This window comes from Oncorhynchus nerka, linkage group LG13, assembly GCF_034236695.1.
Source record: "Oncorhynchus nerka isolate Pitt River linkage group LG13, Oner_Uvic_2.0, whole genome shotgun sequence".
NCBI classification, from domain to species: Eukaryota; Metazoa; Chordata; class Actinopteri; order Salmoniformes; family Salmonidae; genus Oncorhynchus; species Oncorhynchus nerka.
Genome location: NC_088408.1, coordinates 104,562,178 through 104,585,974, shown reverse-complemented (window position 1 = coordinate 104,585,974; position 23,797 = coordinate 104,562,178). Strand labels below are relative to the sequence as shown.

At 40.0% G+C, this 23,797-nt stretch overlaps 1 protein-coding gene across 2 annotated transcripts in view; it reads right to left on the bottom strand.

Moving 5' to 3' along the window:
• kank1a (KN motif and ankyrin repeat domains 1a) overlaps window positions 1-23,063 on the bottom strand; it is a 134,580-nt gene extending 111,517 nt beyond the window's left edge. For both annotated transcript variants that reach the window (XM_065026938.1, XM_065026940.1), the window contains exon 1: window positions 22,800-23,063. The gene's annotated coding sequence lies outside the window, so the exon portion shown is untranslated. The remainder of the gene's footprint in view (window positions 1-22,799) is intronic.
• Between the last annotated feature and the right edge of the window lie 734 nt (window positions 23,064-23,797).

Sequence of the window (23,797 nt, the reverse complement as noted above, 5' to 3'; positions counted from 1 at the left end):
TCATGTCCAATCAATTGAATTTACCACAGGTGGACTCCAATCAAGTTGTAGAAACATCTCAATGATGATCAATGGAAACAGGATGTACCTGAGCTCAATTTCGAGTCTCATAGCAAAGGGACTGAATACTTATTTAAATAAGATATTGTAGTTTTGTTAGAATAATTTTGCCAAAATTGTCATAATTGGGTAATATGTATATATAAAGATATATCTAGTAACAGACTAGATCTCAACATCAACTGTTCACGGCTGGGAATGCAAGTTTGTGTTCCATTTTTTGCGTGGATTCCACGAGTGCTAGCTGGCTGTACTACAGACACCAGTAGTCATCGTGGGAAAGACTCATTGTTATCTTTTCGTAAAACAACTGATTGGGGTAAAGAGCCAACCTGGATACTAAGGAGATCCTGGGGGAAATTGACAAAAACCAACAGCTTTACGCTATGGAGGAACAACATACTCCTTCATGGAAAGATCCGGCCACCTCACAAAATAACTTTAACCCGACAAAAGGGACAGTAAACAAGGTGGCTTTCCACTGAGGACACAGACTTGGAGCGACAAGACCAAGGGGCCCCGATCGATCATCGCAAAATTTGAACACTACCAACAAAAGGAGCTGATCAAAAGCAGGGGAAGGGAGCTTAAAGGGACCAAATTCGGTCTCAATGACCAATTTCCAAAGGAGATAAATGAAGGTCGTAAGAGACTGTATCCGGTACAAAGACAACACAGGGAGAAGGGTAAGTGTCTTTATCATTATGGACAAACTCTTTATAGATGGACAGCTATTCAGAGACAGCGCCATAACACCCTGGCTGTACTAAATTCTACAGGGACTTCAGGTTACGAAAGAAAGATTGGGAACTGTAAAAATATCTGAACACTATGAAGTGGATATGAACACACACGTACTCAACTACATGCTTGCTTACACATACACACACCTGATCTCGCTCTCTTCTCTCACTCTCTCTTTTCTCTCTTTTCTCCTCTCCCTCTATTGTCGAGAACTGTTTTATAATTGAATGTGTATACAGTTTGTCTTTTATATATTGGTCTACAAGTTTATATATGTTACCAACAAGCAAGGGGAAGATATCAGGCGTTGTGGAATTATATATATATTATATTGTACAGAATACATTTGTACTGTAGTGAAGCCATCTCCCGAATAATGCAAGGTCTCTTTCATGATCATGTGAAACGTCAATTGCTGGGATGTGTTTTTCAATGATGTTAAAGGTAATTATGATGCAACTATGATGGCGATATGGATTACAATTATCATCATGAATATCAAGGCAATACGCTCTACATGTTACACACATACACTCAACCATGCAAATTGGCAGAGTTATTATAGTCTTACTTTTATACAGATGACAATGTACACACTCTCACTAAATCACATCCATTATCATACGTTATCATACATTATCATACATTATCAACCTACTCAGATTTACTACGCACATAATATCTTGTCTCAATTTTCATTGGCTCACAGGCAAACAGGCAAGGGAATAAAACAAATATTGCTAGAACCTATTTCTTGATATATTGTATAATTGTTATAATTGTAACGGTTTAGCAGATTTTTAAAATAAAGATCAGTCTTTACATGGCTAAAAGAAAAGGAATATAACATATACTGTTTACAGGAAACTCACTCTACTTCCTTAGATGAAGTTGCGTGGGAAAAGGAATGGGATGGTGAAATAATTTTCTGTCATGGACAAAGGAACTCAAATGTGATGATATTAATTAACAAAAATGTTGATCTGAATGTGCAAATAGTCAGGAATTCGCAAGGAAAGTGGATCTTTTTGTATATGAAAGTGGGAAAAAAGGCGATTTGGCACATTAATCTATATGGTCCAAATCAAGATGATCCATACTTCATTTATACCAATTTATCGAACTTACAGGCAACAAATGATCAAATCGTTATGGAAGGAGACTATAACACCGTGTTAAGTACCTCAATGGACCATAAAGGAAATCACTCTACAAACTATCACCACTTAAGGAAATCACAAATATTATGGACACATTAGAAATAGTGGATATTTGGAGACTAAAAAACCCCGACCTAGTGAGATATACATGGAGGAGGTTTAATACCCTGACCTAGTGAGATATACATGGAGGAGGTTTAATACCCTGACCTAGTGAGATATACATGGAGGAGGTTTAATATCCTGACCTAGTGAGATATACATGGAGGAGGTTTAATATCCTGACCTAGTGAGATATACATGGAGGAGGTTTAATATCCTGACCTAGTGAGATATACATGGAGGAGGTTTAATATCCTGACCTAGTGAGATATACATGGAGGAGGTTTAATATCCTGACCTAGTGAGATATACATGGAGGAGGTTTAATACCCTGACCTAGTGAGATATACATGGAGGAGGTTTAATATCCTGACCTAGTGAGATATACATGGAGGAGGTTTAATATCCTGACCTAGTGAGATATACATGGAGGTTTAATACCCTGACCTAGTGAGATATACATGGAGGTTTAATACCCTGACCTAGTGAGATATACATGGAGGAGGTTTAATATCCTGACCTAGTGAGATATACATGGAGGAGGTTTAATACCCTGACCTAGTGAGATATACATGGAGGAGGTTTAATATCCTGACCTAGTGAGATATACATGGAGGAGGTTTAATATCCTGACCTAGTGAGATATACATGGAGGAGGTTTAATATCCTGACCTAGTGAGATATACATGGAGGAGGTTTAATACCCTGACCTAGTGAGATATACATGGAGGAGGTTTAATATCCTGACCTAGTGAGATATACATGGAGGAGGTTTAATATCCTGACCTAGTGAGATATACATGGAGGAGGTTTAATATCCTGACCTAGTGAGATATACATGGAGGAGGTTTAATATCCTGACCTAGTGAGATATACATGGAGGTTTAATATCCTGACCTAGTGAGATATACATGGAGGAGGTTTAATACCCTGACCTAGTGAGATATACATGGAGGAGGTTTAATATCCTGACCTAGTGAGATATACATGGAGGAGGTTTAATATCCTGACCTAGTGAGATATACATGGAGGAGGTTTAATATCCTGACCTAGTGAGATATACATGGAGGAGGTTTAATATCCTGACCTAGTGAGATATACATGGAGGAGGTTTAATATCCTGACCTAGTGAGATATACATGGAGGAGGTTTAATACCCTGACCTAGTGAGATATACATGGAGGAGGTTTAATATCCTGACCTAGTGAGATATACATGGAGGAGGTTTAATATCCTGACCTAGTGAGATATACATGGAGGAGGTTTAATACCCTGACCTAGTGAGATATACATGGAGGAGGTTTAATACCCTGACCTAGTGAGATATACATGGAGGAGGTTTAATATCCTGACCTAGTGAGATATACATGGAGGAGGTTTAATACCCTGACCTAGTGAGATATACATGGAGGAGGTTTAATATCCTGACCTAGTGAGATATACATGGAGGAGGTTTAATATCCTGACCTAGTGAGATATACATGGAGGAGGTTTAATATCCTGACCTAGTGAGATATACATGGAGGAGGTTTAATACCCTGACCTAGTGAGATATACATGGAGGAGGTTTAATATCCTGACCTAGTGAGATATACATGGAGGAGGTTTAATATCCTGACCTAGTGAGATATACATGGAGGAGGTTTAATATCCTGACCTAGTGAGATATACATGGAGGAGGTTTAATATCCTGACCTAGTGAGATATACATGGAGGAGGTTTAATATCCTGACCTAGTGAGATATACATGGAGGAGGTTTAATACCCTGACCTAGTGAGATATACATGGAGGAGGTTTAATACCCTGACCTAGTGAGATATACATGGAGGAGGTTTAATATCCTGACCTAGTGAGATATACATGGAGGAGGTTTAATATCCTGACCTAGTGGGATATACATGGAGGAGGTTTAATATCCTGACCTAGTGAGATATACATGGAGGAGGTTTAATACCCTGACCTAGTGAGATATACATGGAGGAGGTTTAATATCCTGACCTAGTGAGATATACATGGAGGAGGTTTAATACCCTGACCTAGTGAGATATACATGGAGGAGGTTTAATATCCTGACCTAGTGAGATATACATGGAGGAGGTTTAATATCCTGACCTAGTGAGATATACATGGAGGAGGTTTAATACCCTGACCTAGTGAGATATACATGGAGGAGGTTTAATACCCTGACCTAGTGAGATATACATGGAGGAGGTTTAATACCCCGACCTAGTGAGATATACATGGAGGTTTAATATCCTGACCTAGTGAGATATACATGGAGGAGGTTTAATACCCTGACCTAGTGAGATATACATGGAGGAGGTTTAATACCCTGACCTAGTGAGATATACATGGAGGAGGTTTAATACCCTGACCTAGTGAGATATACATGGAGGAGGTTTAATATCCTGACCTAGTGAGATATACATGGAGGAGGTTTAATACCCCGACCTAGTGAGATATACATGGAGGAGGTTTAATACCCCGACCTAGTGAGATATACATGGAGGAGGTTTAATATCCTGACCTAGTGAGATATACATGGAGGAGGTTTAATATCCTGACCTAGTGAGATATACATGGAGGAGGTTTAATATCCTGACCTAGTGAGATATACATGGAGGAGGTTTAATACCCTGACCTAGTGAGATATACATGGAGGAGGTTTAATATCCTGACCTAGTGAGATATACATGGAGGAGGTTTAATATCCTGACCTAGTGAGATATACATGGAGGAGGTTTAATACCCTGACCTAGTGAGCTATACATAGAGGAGGTTTAATACCCTGACCTAGTGAGCTATACATGGAGGAGGTTTAATATCCTGACCTAGTGAGATATACATGGAGGAGGTTTAATACCCTGACCTAGTGAGATATACATGGAGGAGGTTTAATATCCTGACCTAGTGAGATATACATGGAGGAGGTTTAATACCCTGACCTAGTGAGATATACATGGAGGAGGTTTAATACCCTGACCTAGTGAGATATACATAGAGGAGGTTTAATATCCTGACCTAGTGAGATATACATGGAGGTTTAATATCCTGACCTAGTGAGATATACATGGAGGAGGTTTAATATCCTGACCTAGTGAGATATACATGGAGGAGGTTTAATATCCTGACCTAGTGAGATATACATGGAGGAGGTTTAATATCCTGACCTAGTGAGATATACATGGAGGAGGTTTAATATCCTGACCTAGTGAGATATACATGGAGGAGGTTTAATACCCTGACCTAGTGAGATATACATGGAGGAGGTTTAATATCCTGACCTAGTGAGATATACATGGAGGTTTAATATCCTGACCTAGTGAGATATACATGGAGGAGACTTAATCAAGCTAGTCGTCTTGACTACTTTCTTGTCTCTTTCTCTCTTTCATCAAAGGTTTAAAAAGTTTTAATAGGAGACAGAATGTGATCAGATCATCATCTAATTGACCTTCACATAACTCTTATAGATGTTCCACATGGATGGGGATATTGGAAATTTAATCACAGTTTACTGGAGGACAACTTATTTTTAACTGGAGACAAAATAATTTAACCTCATTTTTCCAGTATAATATAGGTTCAGCAAATCCCCTTATTATTTGGGAGACCTTTAAAATGTACCTTCAGGGGTCATTCAATATTCATCAATAATAACAAAGCCGTTTCTGGCTAAAGAGAGAAGACTGACAAGGGAAATCTATGAACTAATAGTACAGGTAGACAGCAACAAAACGATACTACAGAGACACAAAATAAGTTAGAGGAAAAACAAAAGGAACTTGAGTAACATATTCAAGAATGATCTAATGTAATCTATTACAACAACAAAAAAATCAAACTGGACGGAATACGGAGAAAATGCACAAAACTCTTCCTGAATCTCCAACACAGGAACAAAAAGAATTTGCAGAAACTCGTTACTGAAGACAGAGTCACCTACGATTCTCCAAATTATATTTAAAAAGAGGAAGCTAATTATTTTAGGCAGACGTTATCTTTTCCGTCTCATCCTCTCCCACTGAATGAAGATTACGGTAAGGAATTCTTTCAAAATATATATTTTTTTTTTAATGAACAAATGTACAGAAAGATCAGTGCCAAATTACAGAGGAATAACTTTGAGGCTATTAAATCCTTTCAGTCTGGAAAAAACCCCAGGGCTTGACGGCATACCAGTAGAGGTATATCAAGCCTTGTTTGATATACTGAAAGATCCATTGTTAGATTGTTTTAACTACTCCTATAGAAATGGTAGTCTGTCAGGTACTCAGCAGGAAGGTCTGATTTCTCTATTATTAAAACAAGACCCAGGTGGCAAATATAAAGACCCAGTCTATCTAAAAAAACTGGAGGCCCCTTACACTTAAATGTTGTGAGTCAAAAATACTAGTGAAATGCATAGCACTCAGAATTAAAAGGGTTTTACAAGGTATTGTTCATCCTGATCAAACAGGTTTTTTACATGGACGATACATTGGATATAAAATACGACAACTACTAGAAATAATAGAACAACAAGAAACATCTAAGCCAGGCCTGGTATTTATAGCGGATTTTGAAAAGGCATTTTGATAAAGTAAGACTGGATTTTATTTACAAATGCCTGGATATTTTCAATTGAGGTGATTCTCTTATAAAAATAATATATAGCAACCCCATGTGTAAAATAGTAAATAACGGCTACTTCTCAGAGAGTTTTGAATTGTCAAGAGGAGTTTAACAAGGGTGTCCGCTGTCACCATATCTATTCATTATGGCCTTCGAACTGCTAGCTATTAAAATCAAATCCAATGACAACAATAGAGGATTAGAAATCCAAGGCTTAAAAACAAAGGTGTCCATGTATGATGATGACTCAAGTTTTATGTTAAGTCCATAAGCTAGATCCCTGCAATGTCTCATTGAAGATCCCTGCAATGTCTCATTAAAGATCCCTGCAATGACTCATTGAAGATCCCTGCAATGACTCATTGAAGATCCCTGCAATGACTCATTGAAGATCCCTGCAATGACTCATTGAAGATCCCTGCAATGTCTCATTAAAGATCCCTGCAATGACTCATTGAAGATCCCTGCAATGTCTCATTGAAGATCCCTGCAATGTCTCATTGAAGATCCCTGCAATGTCTCATTAAAGATCCCTGCAATGTCTCATTGAAGATCCCTGCAATGACTCATTAAAGATCCCTGCAATATCTCCTTGAAGATCCCTGCAATGTCTCATTAAAGATCCCTGCAATGTCTCATTAAAGATCCCTGCAATGTCTCATTAAAGATCCCTGCAATGTCTCATTAAAGATCCCTGCAATGTCTCATTAAAGATCCCTGCAATGTCTCATTAAAGATCCCTGCAATGACTCATTGAAGATCCCTGCAATGACTCATTGAAGATCCCTGCAATGACTCATTGAAGATCCCTGCAATGTCTCATTAAAGATCCCTGCAATGACTCATTGAAGATCCCTGCAATGTCTCATTGAAGATCCCTGCAATGTCTCATTGAAGATCCCTGCAATGTCTCATTAAAGATCCCTGCAATGTCTCATTAAAGATCCCTGCAATGTCTCATTAAAGATCCCTGCAATGTCTCATTGAAGATCCCTGCAATGTCTCATTGAAGATCCCTGCAATGTCTCCTTGAAGATCTAGACAACTTTTCTGGACTCTATAAATAAATAAAACCTAATTATGATAAGTGTACAATATTACGTATTGGATCCTTAAAAAATACAACTTTTACATTACCTTTCAGTTTACTTATAAAATGGTCTGATGGTGAAGTAGACATACTCTGTATTCATATCACAAAAAATATAAATAAACTCTCCACAATGAATTTCAATAGAAAAATGGTAAAAGTAGACAAGATCCTGCAACCATGGAGAGGTAAATACCTGTCTATTTATGGAAACATTACCCTGCAACCATGGAGAGGTAAATACCTGTCTATTTATGGAAACATTACCCTGCAACCATGGAGAGGTATATACCTGTCTATTTATGGAAACATTACCTTGCAACCATGGAGAGGTAAATACCTGTCTATTTATGGAAACATTACCCTGCAACCATGGAGAGGTAAATACCTGTCTATTTATGGAAACATTACCCTGCAACCATGGAGAGGTAAATACCTGTCTATTTATGGAAACATTACCCTAATTAACTCCTTAGTCGTATCTCAGTTTACTCTCTTATCGCGCTGCCTACTCCAGATGATTCATTTTTCAAATCATTTGAGCAAAAAATATTTGGCTTGTCTGAAAAAATATTTCTCTTTATCTGGGACGCTAAACCAGACAAGCCTATCTGTATAATGAATATGAATTGGGTGGGTTGAGATTATTAAATATAAAAGCACTAATCCGCTCTCTAAAAGCTTCACTCATTCAAAAGTGTTACTTGAACCCTAAATGGTTCTCAAGTAGATTACTAAGAAAAGCTCATCCATTGTTTAAACATGGCCTTTTTGCCTTTGTGCAGATTGTATTCAATTAATTGCAAATTATAATTTTTTCAAAGTATCTCTTTTTCAAACAAACATTGCAGAGCTGGCTAATATTATGAACAAATATTATGGCTGAACTCAAATGTGCTGGTTGATATAATACCTGTATTTATGGGAAAAATGTTTGTTTGAAAAGGGTATTTTATTCTTAAATGATATTATCACAGAACAGTGCAAACCGGCTCTAACCAGAATAGAAAGAGGAGTGGGAAGCCTCGGTGCACAACCGAGCAAGAGGACAAGTACATTAGAATGTCTAGTATGAGAAACAAATGCCTCACAAGCCCTCAATTGGCAGCTTCATGAAATAGTACCCACAAAACACCAGTCTCACCATCAACAGTGAAGAGGCGACTCTGAGATGCTGGCCTTCTATATATAGTTTGGGAAACACTGGTTTAGTTCAAGCTCTACACTTCAGTCTATTATAATACTCTTGAGGTATTTGTATTACTCTGGGGCTGTTACTACTGTATTACTCTGGGGCTGTTACTACTGTATTACTCTGGGGCTGTTACTACTGTATTACTCTGGGGCTGTTACTACTGTATTACTCTGGGGCTGTTACTACTGTATTACTCTGGGGCTGTTACTACTGTATTACTCTGGGGCTGTTACTATTGTATTACTCTGGGGCTGTTACTATTGTATTGCTCTGGGGTTATTGCTCTGGGGTTATTGCTCTGGGGTTATTGCTCTGGGGTTATTAGTAATATATCCCCTTCTCTATCTGCCCCAGGCCCTGATCACATCACACTGATCCAGTATTACGAAGGACCAGAAGATTTCAACACAAACACAAAACCTGGTTTGCTACAGTCTGTCTCATTGACACGCTAACCAGAATACGGCAATAATAACAATGACTGAAAACATTCTAGACCTGGTAGTTATACAGTAGTAGTATCCATTCTAGACATTAGCACTTATACAGTAGTAGTATCCATTCTAGACATGGCAGTTATACAGTAGTAGTATCCATTCTAGACCTGGTAGTTATACAGTAGTAGTATCCATTCTAGACCTGGTAGTTATACAGTAGTAGTATCCATTCTAGACCTGGCAGTTATACAGTAGTAGTATCCATTCTAGACCTGGTAGTTATACAGTAGTAGACTCCATTCTAAACCTAGCAGTTATACAGTAGTAGTATCCATTCTAGACCTGGCAGTTATACAGTAGTAGACTCCATTCTAAACCTAGCAGTTATACAGTAGTAGTATCCATTCTAGACCTGGCAGTTATACAGTAGTAGTATCCATTCTAGACCTGGTAGTTATACAGTAGTAGTATCCATTCTAGACCTAGCAGTTATACAGTAGTAGTATCCATTCTAGACCTGGCAGTTATACAGTAGTAGTATCCATTCTAAACCTAGCAGTTATACAGTAGTAGACTCCATTCTAAACCTAGCAGTAGTATCCATTCTAGACCTGGCAGTTATACAGTAGTAGTATCCATTCTAGACCTGGTAGTTATACAGTAGTAGTATCCATTCTAGACCTGGCAGTTATACAGTAGTAGTATCCATTCTAAACCTAGCAGTTATACAGTAGTAGACTCCATTCTAAACCTAGCAGTTATACAGTAGTAGACTCCATTCTAAACCTAGCAGTAGTATCCATTCTAGACCTGGCAGTTATACAGTAGTAGTATCCATTCTAGACCTGGTAGTTATACAGTAGTAGTATCCATTCTAGACCTAGCAGTTATACAGTAGTAGTATCCATTCTAGACCTGGCAGTTATACAGTAGTAGTATCCATTCTAAACCTAGCAGTTATACAGTAGTAGACTCCATTCTAAACCTAGCAGTTATACAGTAGTAGTATCCATTCTAGACCTGGTAGTTATACAGTAGTAGACTCCATTCTAAACCTAGCAGTTATACAGTAGTAGACTCCATTCTAAACCTAGCAGTTATACAGTAGTAGTATCCATTCTAGACCTGGCAGTTATACAGTAGTAGACTCCATTCTAAACCTAGCAGTTATACAGTAGTAGTATCCATTCTAGACCTGGCAGTTATACAGTAGTAGTATCCATTCTAGACCTGGTAGTTATACAGTAGTAGTATCCATTCTAGACCTAGCAGTTATACAGTAGTAGTATCCATTCTAGACCTGGCAGTTATACAGTAGTAGTATCCATTCTAAACCTAGCAGTTATACAGTAGTAGTATCCATTCTAGACCTGGTAGTTATACAGTAGTAGTATCCATTCTAAACCTAGCAGTTATACAGTAGTAGACTCCATTCTAGACCTGGTAGTTATACAGTAGTAGTATCCATTCTAGACCTGGTAGTTATATACAGTAGTAGTAGTAGTATCCATTCTAGACCTGGCAGTTATACAGTAGTAGTATCCATTCTAGACCTAGCCCGACGTTAACATCAGTTGTTGAATCCACCCCAGACCTCATTGTGACTGTAAATCTGGTTAATCCAGGCAGTGGAGATTTAACAAGTTGCTTAACATTTTGCCAGGCCTTTGATCTCCTAAAGAAAACACTTCCTGGTTAAATATAGGCTTTTATTGCTTCATCAAGACTCTGTAGTTGAACGCACTAGCACTTCCATATAAGCCTCCAACTACAGTATACACACCCAGTCCAACTACAGTATACACACACCCAGTCCAACTACAGTATACACACACCCAGTCCAACTACAGTATACACACACCCAGTCCAACTACAGTATACACACCCAGTCCAACTACTGTATACACACCCTGTACAACTACTGTATACACACATCCAGTCCAACTACTGTATACACACCCAGTACAACTACAGTATACACACCCAGTCCAACTACTGTATACACACACCCAGTCCAACTACAGTATACACACACCCAGTCCAACTACAGTATACACACACCCAGTCCAACTACAGTATACACACCCAGTCCAACTACTGTATACACACACCCAGTCCAACTACTGTATACACACATCCAGTCCAACTACAGTATACAGACCCAGTCCAACTACTGTATACACACACCCAGTCCAACTACAGTATACACACCCAGTCCAACTACTGTATACACACCCAGTCCAACTACAGTATACACACCCAGTCCAACTACTGTATACACACACCCAGTCCAACTACTGTATACACACCCAGTCCAACTACTGTATACACACCCAGTCCAACTACTGTATACACACACCCAGTCCAACTACTGTATACACACACCCAGTCCAACTACTGTATACACACACCCAGTCCAACTACTGTATACACACACCCAGTCCAACTACTGTATACACACACCCAGTCCAACTACTGTATACACACACCCAGTCCAACTACTGTATACACACACCCAGTCCAACTACTGTATACACACACCCAGTCCAACTACTGTATACACACCCAGTCCAACTACTGTATACACACCCAGTCCAACTACTGTATACACACACCCAGTCCAACTACTGTATACACACACCCAGTCCAACTACTGTATACACACACCCAGTCCAACTACTGTATACACACACCCAGTCCAACTACTGTATACACACACCCAGTCCAACTACTGTATACACACACCCAGTCCAACTACTGTATACACACACCCAGTCCAACTACTGTATACACACACCCAGTCCAACTACTGTATACACACACCCAGTCCAACTACTGTATACACACACCCAGTCCAACTACTGTATACACACACCCAGTCCAACTACTGTATACACACACCCAGTCCAACTACTGTATACACACACCCAGTCCAACTACTGTATACACACACCCAGTCCAACTACTGTATACACACCCAGTCCAACTACTGTATACACACCCAGTCCAACTACAGTATACACACCCAGTCCAACTACTGTATACACACACCCAGTCCAACTACTGTATACACACACCCAGTCCAACTACTGTATACACACACCCAGTCCAACTACTGTATACACACACCCAGACCAACTACTGTATACACACCCAGTCCAACTACTGTATACACACCCAGTCCAACTACTGTATACACACACCCAGTCCAACTACTGTATACACACACCCAGTCCAACTACTGTATACACACACCCAGTCCAACTACTGTATACACACCCAGTCCAACTACTGTATACACACCCAGTCCAACTACTGTAGACACACCGTAACTACTGTAGAAATCCCATCTAACTACTATAGACACACCGTAACTACTGTAGAAATCCCATCTAACTACTGTAGACACACCGTAACTACTGTAGAAATCCCATCTAACTACTATAGACACACCGTAACTACTGTAGAAATCCCATCTAACTACTGTAGACACACCGTAACTACTGTAGAAATCCCATCTAACTACTGTAGACACACCGTAACTACTGTAGAAATCCCATCTAACTACTATAGACACACCGTAACTACTGTAGAAATCCCATCTAACTACTATAGACACACCGTAACTACTGTAGAAATCCCATCTAACTACTATAGACACACCGTAACTACTGTAGAAATCCCATCTAACTACTATAGACACACCGTAACTACTGTAGAAATCCCATCTAACTACTGTAGACACACCGTAACTACTGTAGAAATCCCATCTAACTACTATAGACACACCGTAACTACTGTAGAAATCCCATCTAACTACTGTAGACACACCGTAACTACTGTAGAAATCCCATCTAACTACTGTAGACACACCGTAACTACTGTAGAAATCCCATCTAACTACTATAGACACACCGTAACTACTGTAGAAATCCCATCTAACTACTGTAGACACACCGTAACTACTGTAGAAATCCCATCTAACTACTATAGACACACCGTAACTACTGTAGAAATCCCATCTAACTACTATAGACACACCGTAACTACTGTAGAAATCCCATCTAACTACTATAGACACACCGTAACTACTGTAGAAATCCCATCTAACTACTATAGACACACCGTAACTACTGTAGAAATCCCATCTAACTACTATAGACACAGTCTAACTACTGTAGAAATCCCATCTAACTACTATAGACACAGTCTAACTAACTAACACATTTTTTTAAAGTAAGAGATGAGAATAACAAATAATTCTCATCTCTTACTTTTTTTTAAATTGTATTTTCTAAAACTGCATCGTTGGTTAGGGGCTTGTAAGTAAGCATTTCACTGTGAGGTCTACTACACCTGTTGTATTCAGCATTTCACTATAAGGTCTACTACACCTGTTGTATTCAGCATTTCACTGTGAGGTCTACTACACCTGTTGTATTCAGCATTTCACTGTAAGGTCTACTACACCTGTTGTATTCAGCATTTCACTGTGAGGTCTACTACACCTGTTGTATTCAGCATTTCACTGTGAGGTCTACTACACCTGTTGTATTCAGCATTTCACTGTAAGGTCTACTACACCTGTTGTATTCAGCATTTCACTGTGAGGTCTACTACACCTGTTGTATTCAGCATTTCACTGTAAGGTCTACTACACCTGTTGTATTCAGCATTTCACTGTGAGGTCTACTACACCTGTTGTATTCAGCATTTCACTGTAAGGTCTACTACACCTGTTGTATTCAGCATTTCACTGTAAGGTCTACTAGACCTGTTGTATTCAGCATTTCACTGTGAGGTCTACTACACCTGTTGTATTCAGCATTTCACTGTAAGGTCTACTACACCTGTTGTATTCAGCATTTCACTATAAGGTCTACTACAGTCACCCTACAGACTACTAATGGAGTTATGGTACATACAGACTACTAACAGAGTGATGGTACAGACTACTAACAGAGTGATGGTACAGACTACTAACAGAGTGATGGTACAGACTACTAACAGAGTGATGGTACAGACTACTAACAGAGTGATGGTACAGACTACTAACAGAGTGATGGTACAGACTACTAATGTAGATATGGTACATACAGACTGGTACAAACTAATAATGGAGTTATAGTACATGGAACTCCAGGAATTTCATAAATAGCTGTCAAGGATCTCCTATTGGTTCCTTGTTACAGCTTTTCATCATTGCATCAAAGGCAATAGCTCCTTGTCAGGAAGAGATATTATGAAGAGATGGAACTGAACTTTTTGACCACTGGGAAAATCTAAATGTCAAACGCGAACATAATCTACAAATAGAGACATGAGACCCTGCCCCTCCAGTCCTGATCTTTACACCCTGTGGATAGTCCAAACGCTAACGTAATCTACAAATAGAGACATGAGACCCTGCCCCTCCAGTCCTGATCTTTACACCCTGTGGATAGTCCAAACGCTAACGTAATCTACAAATAGAGACATGAGACCCTGCCCCTCCAGTCCTGATCTTTACACCCTGTGGATAGTCCAAACGCTAACGTAATCTACAAATAGAGACATGAGACCCTGCCCCTCCAGTCCTGATCTTTACACCCTGTGGATAGTCCAAACGCTAACGTAATCTACAAATAGAGACCAGCCAAGTTGTGTTCCAGATGGGACATAATTTTGTCTTTACACCTAAACACCATCAGAATGCATAGCTAGCAGTGCACTGGAATGAAATTCACTCTCATGGGATGGGTGGCCAGAAAAAGGAACTGAAAGTTTACCCCAATAAGCCAGGAATATGACTGCATTGAGGCATACTGTATGTGTGCTTCTATGTCTACATTCACCATGCCACTGCCTATTCAATGTGTTCAGTTAGCAAACACGACAGCTCATCCTCCAGTGCCTTTATTACAGTCACCACACCTATACTGACTGGACAAAACATGAAGTACACCTGCTCTTTCCATGATAGACTGACCAGGTGAATCCAGGTGAAAGCTATGATCCCTTATTGATGTCACTAAATCCACTTCAAAATCAGTGTAGATGAAGGGGAGGAGACGGGGTTGAAGAATGATTTTTTTTTTGCCTTCAGACAATTGAGACATGGATTGTGTATGTGTGCCATTCAGAGGGTGAATGGGGCAAGACAAAATATTGAAGTGCCTTTGAACAGGGTATGGTAGTAGGTACCAGGAGCACCGGTTTGTGTAAGAACTGCAACACTGTTGGGTTTTTCATGCTCAACAGTTTCCTGTGTGTATCAAGAATGGTCCACCACCCAAAGGACATCCAGCCAACTTGACAGCTGTGGGAAGCATTGAAGTCAACATGGACCAGCATCTCCGTGGAGCGCGTTTGCCCCATGGCAAAATGCATAGAATTGCAGGAAATTAGCTTTAAAACAGCCAAATGTTCTCTCAGTCTCATGGTAAAATGTGACTCATTTCAGGAAACTACTTCACAGGAGAGCCATTTGAAAGTAAACTGTCTTTTTTAAATCAAAATACGTTTTTTTTGCAGACATTCCTTCTGTAACATGTGAACTTTCATGTGGCTTAATATCAAACTTGTATGTCATCTGTAAATATGAATAAAATTGTTAAATTACGAGCCTTGTTGGTTCAGCCACAGAAAAAGTCAGCAACCTTCCAGCTGACCATGATTGGCTGAGATAATGAGTGGGCTGGACATGCCGAGAGATGAGTTCGGATTGGTCTGCCATGTAGCACACTTCTGTCTATTGTAGCTGGTCAGTATGTGTAGGTAATCCTGTCTAATGCTGTTTTTTTTATGTATCACATAGTAGAACTGTATAAGTGTTGCGCTCCACTTTCTGGATGACCGAGTTTTGAAATCAGTGGAATTAGAGTATGATAGCTGAGGAGATGGAGGAAACACCTGTCTCTGGATTACATCTTCAAACTAAGGGCAACCATGGTATCCGTGGAAGGGAGAAGCGTCCATCCATGATGTATACGGGTAAGATCGTCTAGCTAGCTACATTTTCAGATATGACATGTTTCTAATTTCGACAGAAGTTGGTTTCATTTGAAGTTAAAGTGCATTGTTAGCTCGCTAGCTAACGTTACGTGTAGGATCTTCTTATTCGTTGGGATCATGGTTCATTATTTACCTAGATAGCTAGCTGCATGTTTCAACAAAAGACTCCACTATGCAAGTAACCGTTTCAATAGAATGTTCATGATGTCACTATGACAACTGTCGATAGACGTAGCTGGTAAATTCTCTCTGGTTATCTACGCTGATATCAGAGCGCTGTCATCTCAGTGTGCCAGAGCGCAGAATAACTGACGCATTTACAAAACGCTCAACACCCGTTGAATACGGCCGGTGTCAGTAAACGTGGGCAAAAAAAGTGTAAATTGTTGCCAGCAGCACAGTTGCAGTCACCAACGCTCTGGATAACATGAAAACAACCTAACCAGCTCTGCTAGGGGGAGTAAAATGGTCAGAGTGGGGTGTTCTCTCATTTGTGTCTGGAAGTAGCTAGCAAACTAGCCAACATTAGCCAGTTATCTTGGGTGCTTGACTGCTGTTGTTTGGACAGAACACCCAGATCAACCCTTAAAGAGATGGGTGGGGCCAAAGCTTTGAAGAGGGTGTGAACGATGCTGAATGGGTGTAGACAAAGAAGAGCCCCCCCCCCCCCCACCCCTCCACCTCCTGCAAGCCCACCCACCAATGAATGTCTGGCCACACTACGGATACAGACGCACAGCTGTCTACCTCAGTTACAGAATACTGCTGCCCTATAAAAAACATTTGTGGGAGAAGGACGGTTTCCAAATGACTCCTTGTTGAAATGTTTAAATGCGTCCCAAGCCCTGTATAAAGGAGGTCTGATACGATCAACAGTGTTCATTTACATCGTCTGTTATGGATCCAAGTCACTGACAATTCCTATCAGCACAGCATAATAAAGCTTTGTGGCCATCTGCCTCACATTGTATCAGGCTGGGGGATGGGGGGGGGGGGCAATGATCACACCACCACCATAGTACAGGACCTTGGTATGTACAGAACCGTCCCATGTCATCCTATAGTACAGAACTGTCCCTATAGTACAGAACTGTCCCCATGTCATCCTATAGTACAGAACTGTCCCCATGTCATCCTATAGTACAGAACTGTCCCCATGTCATCCTATAGTACAGAACTGTCCCCATGTCATCCTATAGTACAGAACTGTCCCCATGTCATCCTATAGTACAGAACTGTCCCCATGTCATCCTATACTACAAAACTGTCCCCATGTCATCCTATAGTACAGAACTGTCCCCATGTTATCTTGGAAAGCCTACAGGAAACACTATATAAGGTACATGCAAATACACAAACCTGTTTAGGAAATATACCTGTACAACAACTACAGGTCACCTAATGTTAAATGTAGCTTTAGAACCACCCACTAAGGTCCAACATGTTAAATGTAGCATTATAACCACCCACTAAGGTCCACCATGTTAAATGTAGCATTATAACCACCCACTAAGGTCCACCATGTTAAATGTAGCATTATAACCACCCACTAAGGTCCACCATGTTAAATGTAGCATTATAACCACCCACTAAGGTCCAACATGTTAAATGTAGCATTATAACTACCCACTAAGGTCCAACATGTTAAATGTAGCATTATAACCACCCACTAAGGTCCAACATGTTAAATGTAGCATTATAACCACCCACTAAGGTCCAACATGTTAAATGTAGCATTATAACCACCCACTAAGGTTCAACATGTTAAATGTAGCATTATAACCGCCCACTAAGGTCCAACATGTTAAATGTAGCATTATAACCACCCACTAAGGTCCAACATGTTAAATGTAGCATTATAACATGTCATTATGGAGACTCCTGTTTACCTGTTGTAGGTAGGACTATTTAACATGTCATTATGGAGACTCCTGTTTACCTGTTGTAGGTAGGACTATTTAACATGTCATTATGGAGACACCTGTTTACCTGTTGTAGGTAGGGGGGCTATTTAACATGTCATTATGGAGACTCCTGTTTACCTGTTGTAGGTACGGGGACTATTTAACATGTCATTATGGAGACTCCTGTTTACCTGTTGTAGGTAGGGGGGCTATTTAACATGTCATTATGGAGACTCCTGTTTACCTGTTGTAGGTAGGACTATTTAACATGTCATTATGGAGACTCCTGTTTACCTGTTGTAGGTAGGACTATTTAACATGTCATTATGGATACACCTGTTTACCTGTTGTAGGTAGGACTATTTAACATGTCATTATGGAGACTCCTGTTTACCTGTTGTAGGTAGGACTATTTAACATGTCATTATGGAGACTCCTGTTTACCTGTTGTAGGTAGGGGGGCTATTTAACATGTCATTATGGAGACTCCTGTTTACCTGTTGTAGGTAGGACTATTTAACATGTCATTATGGAGACACCTGTTTACCTGTTGTAGGTAGGACTATTTAACATGTCATTATGGAGACTCCTGTTTACCTGTTGTAGGTAGGACTATTTAACATGTCATTATGGAGACTCCTGTTTACCTGTTGTAGGTAGGACTATTTAACATGTCATTATGGAGACACCTGTTTACCTGTTGTAGGTAGGGGGGCTATTTAACATGTCATTATGGAGACACCTGTTTACCTGTTGTAGGTAGGGGGGCTATTTAACATGTCATTATGGAGACACCTGTTTACCTGTTGTAGGTAGGACTATTTAACATGTCATTATGGAGACACCTGTTTACCTGTTGTAGGTAGGGGGGCTATTCAACATGTCATTATGGAGACTCCTGTTTACCAGTTGTAGGTAGGGCTATTTAACATGTCATTATGGAGACTCCCGTTTACCATAAAACATTAACGCATTGGAACTGATATAACGACGACAAATAACAAGAGAATCTCGAATAATAGGCCATTTATAGTTTGTTGTCTCAACATCTTGCACATAACAATAGCACCATTTCCAGAAAATAGCCCAAAGTTGGTCCAAGTATTTCTTGCTCAGAGATTGAGCTCCTCTGTCCAACTTTCAGCACTCTCCTGTCAGATTGATCTACAGTTGTGCACATGAACAAACAGGATTTATCTACAATTATAAACTGGTTGGTTTGAACCCTGAATGCAGATTGGATGACAGCCATGGTATATCAGGCGTGTACCACAGGAATGACAAAAACATACTTTATACTGATATAATTACATTGGTAACCAGTTTATAATAGCAAGAAGGCACCTCAGGGGTTTGTGGGGTATGGCCAATCTACCACAGCTAAGGACTATGTCCAACGAACAGCCCTTAGCCGTGATATATTGGCCATATACCACACCTGCTCCGGCCTTATTGCTTACTCAAAGCAGTCAAAACAAATTAAATCGACATCCATTGATGGAAAATGATCTGGAGAGTTTAACAAGGGCGACTTATCTTTTCTCTTGTGTCATATTCTTAAACTCACAAGAATTAAAATTTTGATGGAAAACCGAATTTAGCTTCTTAGACTACATCGTTAAAAATATCTGTTAGCTAGACCTGGCAACCCTCGCTGCAACACTGTCTGATACAGTTTAGCTAGACCTGGCAACCCTGGCTGCAACACTGTCTGATACAATTTAGCTAGACCTGGCAACCCTGGCTGCAACACTGTCTGATACAATTTAGCTAGACCTGGCAACCCTGGCTGCAACACTGTCTGATACAATTTAGCTAGACATGGCAACCCTGGCTGCAACACTGTCTGATACAATTTAGCTAGACCTGGCAACCCTGGCTGCAACACTGTCTGATACAATTTAGCTAGACCTGGCAACCCTGGCTGCAACACTGTCTGATACAATTTAGCTAGACCTGGCAACCCTGGCTGCAACACTGTCTGATACAATTTAGCTAGACCTGGCAACCCTGGCTGCAACACTGTCTGATACAATTTAGCTAGACTTGGCAACCCTGGCTGCAACACTGTCTGATACATTTTAGCTAGACCTGGCAACCCTGGCTGCAACACTGTCTGATACAATTTAGCTAGACCTGGCAACCCTGGCTGCAACACTGTCTGATACAATTTAGCTAGACCTGGCAACGCTGGCTGCAACACTGTCTGGCTGGGGACTGTGCTCACATGAAGAGCTGACTGAAAGATTCATTTTTAGAAGTGCTGCGCGCACAGTCATAAAAGTTGGTCTAATTTACTTGAAATGAAAGTCTACTGAAGTGAGACTTTGTCGTTGTGTTTCTTGAATATTTACATTGTTTTGTTCACAAGCTGGGTTGTTTTTCTCCTAACGTTTCACTTTCATCAGCTAGGGAAGAAAAGACAAGGCTTCTACTCGTCAGACTCAATCTCACAGGCACTAACATGACTCCAGTGACGTTACCACGGTAACCTCCCGCCCTTAAAGGGGCAGGTAAACATGTTTCTCTCTGTGATATTTTGGTAAGAAGTCACAAAATTAAACAATATACCACATGACTTCTTACTAGTAATACATTTATTGTTTAAGAAACAATACAAAGCACGATCGTCAGTGTTTTTGTGTTTTGTTGGTGTCATTTTAGTGGGGGAAAATATTTGGGCTGGTAAAAAATCTACCTGCCACAGTGGCTGGTATATGAAAAAGTACATTTTATGCCCTGATTACAAGTTGAAGCTTAAACTGGGAGGTTATATTGCGACATTTAACAAGTTGAACCTTTATTTCACCACCCAGTTTAAGGTCCAACTTGTTAAATGTAGCATTATAACCACCCACTAAGGTCCAACATGTTAAATGTAGCATTATAACCACCCACTAAGGTCCAACATGTTAAATGTAGCATTATAACCACCCACTAAGGTCCAACATGTTAAATGTAGCATTATAACCACCCACTAAGGTCCAACATGTTAAATGTAGCATTATAACCACCCACTAAGGCCCAACATGTTAAATGTAGCATTATAACCACCCACTAAGGTCCAACATGTTAAATGTAGCATTATAACCACCCACTAAGGTCCAACATGTTAAATGTAGCATTATAACCACCCACTAAGGTCCAACATGTTAAATGTAGCATTATAACCACCCACTAAGGTCCAACATGTTAAATGTAGCATTATAACCACCCACTAAGGTCCAACATGTTAAAGGCCTAGTTATTACACTGTACTAATAGGAATAATCACACATGAATAACTTTTGGGGCGGCAGGGTGGCCTAGTGGTTAGAGCGTTGGACTAGTAACCGAAAGGTTGCAAGTTCCAATCCCCGAGCTGACAAGGTACAAATCTCTCGTTCTGCCCCTGAACAGGCAGTTAACCCACTGTCTCTAGGCCGTCATTGAAAATAAGAATGTGTTCTTAACTGACTTGCCTAGTTAAATAAAGGTCAAATAAAAAAATAAAAAAATACTGTAAAGTGTGAACCATGGGTGGATGACAGAAAGCAATAGGACACCTATTCACTATTTAGTGAACCACTTTGGCCCAGATCCCTACTGGAAAGTAGACTCCTGAGGGAAACCTTGTGTATCCCTCAGGATTTGCTAGCAACAACAATGAGTCACCATCAGTCGATTCTTGTAAAAATGTCAACTCTGAAAACGCGTAGCTACCTGTACAAGTCTGTCCTGTACAACTGCGGTCCTTCAGTGGTTGTATTCGATTAAAATATATATATTTAAAGTATTAATTTCAGCGCCCCGCAGAAAGATCGCAATTGTACAGGACAAAGATAGGTACGTTTACAGAATCGACTCTTTAATAGTCATTGTTGTTGTGGGACCAGGTATGAAAAGTCAACTCCGCGTCAGTATGAGAGACCGGAGTTCAGCGATCCTCAGCATGAATAATATCACATACTGTCTAACAGCCTACGGCATGTCATAGTCCACAAACAATCAAACTCACACCAGTTTGACTTATTCACACATTGTTTCACTTGCATTAGATGCACAATGTGTTCATTTTCAACTAAATGTTCAATAAATGCCAGATGTGTGGTTGGTGTGGTCTGTAAAACGAAAGGGCCACCTTGGAATGAAAGTCCACTTCACTACAGAAAGTGTGTTACGTATCCACGTCAAAAATAAACTAAAATAAACTACAACAGATGAAAGACTTGTAAAGTAACTATAACAATAGAGTGTAAATAACAGCGATATGTAGAACAGGCAAATCACAACTAATGAACTACTAATCGTGTGTAGCGTTTTCATTTCTAACACACGTTTTGCTGAACCCAAGAACACACCCACTGGGAATACACTGGTTGAATCAACGTTGTTTCCACGTCATTTCAATTCAATTTCAAATTGGAATAGACATTCAATTGACGTCTGTGTCCAGTAGGCAACAACAATAGGTCAATTATGTCTGATTTATTTAAATAACATAAATAAAGTCAACTCACCGCTTCCCAATTGCAAGCCAAAACGCCACAAGTGTTTCGCAAGCAGACGCGCTCGCTTTTTCTTTAACGAGGCTACTTGTTTCAGGTCTTGTCCAAATCTACTGTGTTACCACACACTTCTTATCCCCACGTGTCATGTGAACAACTAGAAAAGAAGAAGAACTTTTCGTTGAAACCAAACTTCGTCAGTGAGCACACTTTCCGTGCAGTCTGCTCCGGTCTTATCTCTCCCGTCGCATTGGAGTTGTCCTTCTGCAGCATACTGCACATGCGCAGCAGCAGCCTGGCGCAACACTCTTCCTCATGGGGCCACACAACGGATCTGGACGGAGCCAGAGAGGAAGAGGAAAAGCGAGAGCTTTCACTCTCGACAAAATATTCCCAATGCTTTTCTACGGGTTTATTTTGGGCCTAAGCTTTTTCGCCTGCATTCCAGCCTTTTGAACAACGACTCCATTCTTAGGGTGAACACATGATGAGCATCTCGTCATTATATATATATCTCTGGTGGAGGGTTTTGGAGGTGTGGAGAGGGGGAGGCAATGCTCTTTACAGGGGGTGCCGGTTCTGAGCCAATCTGCGGGGGTATAGGTTAGTCGAGGTAATTTTTACATGTAGGTAGGGGTAAAGTTACTATGCGTAAAAATTAAACAAAATCAAATGCTATTTGTCACATGCGCCGAATACAACAGATGTGGAACTTACAGAGAATTGCTTAATTACAAGCCCTTAACCAACAATGCAGTTTTAAGAAAATAGAGTTAAGAAAATATGTATTAAATTAACTATTTTTCACTTTAGTTTATTTAGTTTAATAACAATAATGAGGCTGTATACAGGGGGTACCGGTACCGAGTCAATGTGCAGAGGTACAGGTTATTCGAGATAATTTGTACATATAGGTAGGGGTAAAGTGACTATGCATAGATAATAAACAGAGAGTAGCAGCAGTTTAAAAACAGGGGGGGCGTCGTGAATAAAAATAGTCCGGGTGGCCA